At 39.4% G+C, this 2,982-nt stretch overlaps 1 protein-coding gene across 1 annotated transcript in view; it reads right to left on the bottom strand.

Moving 5' to 3' along the window:
- The window catches only part of LRRC9 (leucine rich repeat containing 9), a 128,341-nt gene that overhangs the window by 90,296 nt on the left and 35,063 nt on the right, over window positions 1–2,982 (bottom strand). The window lies entirely within an intron of this gene.

Below are 2,982 nucleotides of genomic sequence, written 5' to 3'. Positions count from 1 at the left end.
GTCATAGACTGTTGTGTCTTGCATACCTAACCTATTCCACTGATCTACCACTCTATTTCTTAGCCAGNTACATAGACTGTTGTGTCTTGCATACCTAACCTATTCCACTGATCTACCACGCTATTTCTTAGCCAGTACCAAGTAGTTTTGATGATTGCTGCTTTATAATACAATTTAAGATCTGGTATAGCTAGGCCACCTTCCCTTGCACTTACTTGCAATTTATAAAAGAAATTCTGTCTATTAGGGTTAGTTTCCTAGAAAATAATGAAGATACATATGAAACTTTTATTAAAAATGAGGATTATAAGCTCTCTGAGTGCAAGGACTGTGTTGTCTCACCTTTTAATCAGCAGTGCCTAGTCTACTGCATTGCGCTGAATAAATATTTGTTCATCTAACTTGAATAGTCAGTCAGTAAAATAGTAATTCGAGGGTATCACCCAGTCATCCAAACCTTGAAACCATTGTCTACTTAGCCCTATCACTCATCCCTGATCAACTGATTAGTTAAGTCATGTTGATTCTATTTCTATAGTATCACCCACCTCCATCCCATTTTTATACTCATGGGGCATCAGCCTACTTAAGATTTTCATCAGCTCTTGCATGAAATATTTGTAATAGCCTAATTTGATTCCTTCCTTCTAGTTTTTCCCCTCTCCAAACTGTTTTCTATCTGCCTAAATAACTTTATTAAAGCAAACATCTCATTCCATACTTCCTCTAGGAGCATATAAAAATTCTTCGGCGTGTCATTCAAATGCTTCCACAACCTAATTCCAACCTACCTTTCCAGATGGTTCCTATTGCTTCCTTTTACATTCAAGTCTTCTTATTGTTCTATGATCTTGTGTTCCATTTCTCACCTCAGGGCCTTTGCATAGTCTGTCCCCCATGGCTGGGATTCACTCCCTTGCTCTCATCTTTGTCTATCAGAATCCATAGCTTCCTTCAAGGTTTGGCTTAGATGCCGCCTACTTTGGAAGGCCTTTCTTGATTCCTCTGGTTGATAGCTCTGTCTCCTCAAAATATCTTATAATTACTTATTTAATGAATTCTTATATCTCACAGTAGAATGTAAGTTTCTTGATGGAAAGAATAATTAAAAAAAAAACCCCAACTTTATATCCCCCCAAATTAAAAGTGCGTTGCACTCAATAAATGCTTAAGTATATTAGTTGAATTGAATTGAGGCAAAATGAATTGGTAGGTTGCTGTGGCTGAAAAAAAAAAAACATCTAATGGCCAACTTTATGATGATGAGATTCTGAAATGAGACTGCTCTTCAGATAACAGATACCTATATTTGTCTATTTATATGTGAATATATACATATGATGAGATTCAAATAGAGTGGTCAATGAGAAGCCCATTATCTCAAGTACCACTTAAAGCCACTTTAGGAGACTTCAAGAGATTCAAGTAGGCTGGTTCACATGGCTGAACAATGGAATAATGATGTGCCTAGAGATGACCAAAACTCTGAACTACTGTCCCTGGTTACCTCATCTCCCCACTCATGGGAGGTTTTACTCCATAGGAATCCCTAGCCTCTCCTGGCTAGTGGGCATCTCCCTTTAGCAAAAGGTCCCTTCCTGAAGTAGCCATCTCCCTGAGAAGGGCCCTCTCCCTTGAGGGGCTGCCTCATGTAGGGGGCTGCCAACTCCCTCTCCTTAAGCTGGGGTCTCCCTTAAGCTGTGTCTCCCTTTTAAGTGGTGGAGGAGCCCGCCTGGTGTGTTGTGTTATTCACAATAAATGTCTTTACTTGACTTGGAGGCAGCCTAAGTGAATTCTTTTGAGACAATCTTACACTTTGGGGTGCCCCTGAACCGCAATACATATGTATATCAGGTACTATTATTATATATCATATACATACACATATACACTATCTATCTGTCTGTCTGTCTATCTATTCTGTTGTCAAGCCCATATTCCGAGATCTTCATAATTGACAGGACCTGCTGTAGCTTGTGCTCTACTAACATAACCTTGAAGAAGCTATTGCATCTGCATAGGTTCTTAGTAAGCTTTCACAACCACCACTAGGAAGTACCAGCACCACTGCACTTTCAGTCAGTCAGCTTGCATATTGAATTCTACCCTTTCTTCTGTTCTGGACACCAAAGTCTGAGGGATATTGGAAAACTGAGCACTTATAGGACTGCAGCTACGATAACGAAGAAGCACAAAACTGTGACCTATGAGTAATGGCTAAAGAAATTGAGGATATTTAGCCTGAAAAAAACTGTTGAGGTAATTTCTGCATGGGAGGTTGGGCTGGAGGACATTGAAGGTCTCTTCTGATTTTAAGATTTCGTTGACAGATCTCCACTTCAACACAGTCTGAGATTAACTTAGCTTGTCAAGGTCCCTTTAGGGCCTAGAGGTCTTCTCTAAGAAGCAGAGTTAATAATAACATTGATGGTACTTCATCTTTATATTGCAGCAGGACTAATGATGATAATAGCACATGCTATTTATATAGTGCCTTAAGGTTTGTAAAGTACATTGCATACATTATTTAATCCTCATAAGTTTATGAGGAAGGTCTTATAGGTATTATTATGCCCTTCTGCAGATAAGGAAACTGAAGCTCAGAGAGATTTAATAACTTGTCCAGTAAGTGTCACAAGGAGGTCTTCTTAAATGCTGCTTCTGGGCCTCCTGACTAGTCTTACGTGTCCTAGAGCTACAAGATCTCAGAAGCTCTTTCCATCAACACAAGAGGCAGCTCAAAAAGAGCAATGGACTTGGAGTCAAGTTCAAGACCTGAGGTCCTAAGTTGGCTGTCATGTATGGAGGCATCATTTTATCTTTCTGAGCCTATTTTCTCATTGATAAAAAATGAGAATAATAATACTCCCCACTGCCCACCTCATGCTGAGAGGAAATACTTAAAGGGCTATATAAATGAAGTTATCCCCACTATTAAACAACAGATTACCCAGAGCTGTCCTTGGTACAGTGACTGCTCTG

Source organism: Vombatus ursinus, unplaced genomic scaffold (genome assembly GCF_900497805.2).
Source record: "Vombatus ursinus unplaced genomic scaffold, bare-nosed wombat genome assembly UNPS02014893.1, whole genome shotgun sequence".
NCBI lineage: Eukaryota > Metazoa > Chordata > Mammalia > Diprotodontia > Vombatidae > Vombatus > Vombatus ursinus.
This window is presented reverse-complemented; position numbering and strand designations above follow the sequence as displayed.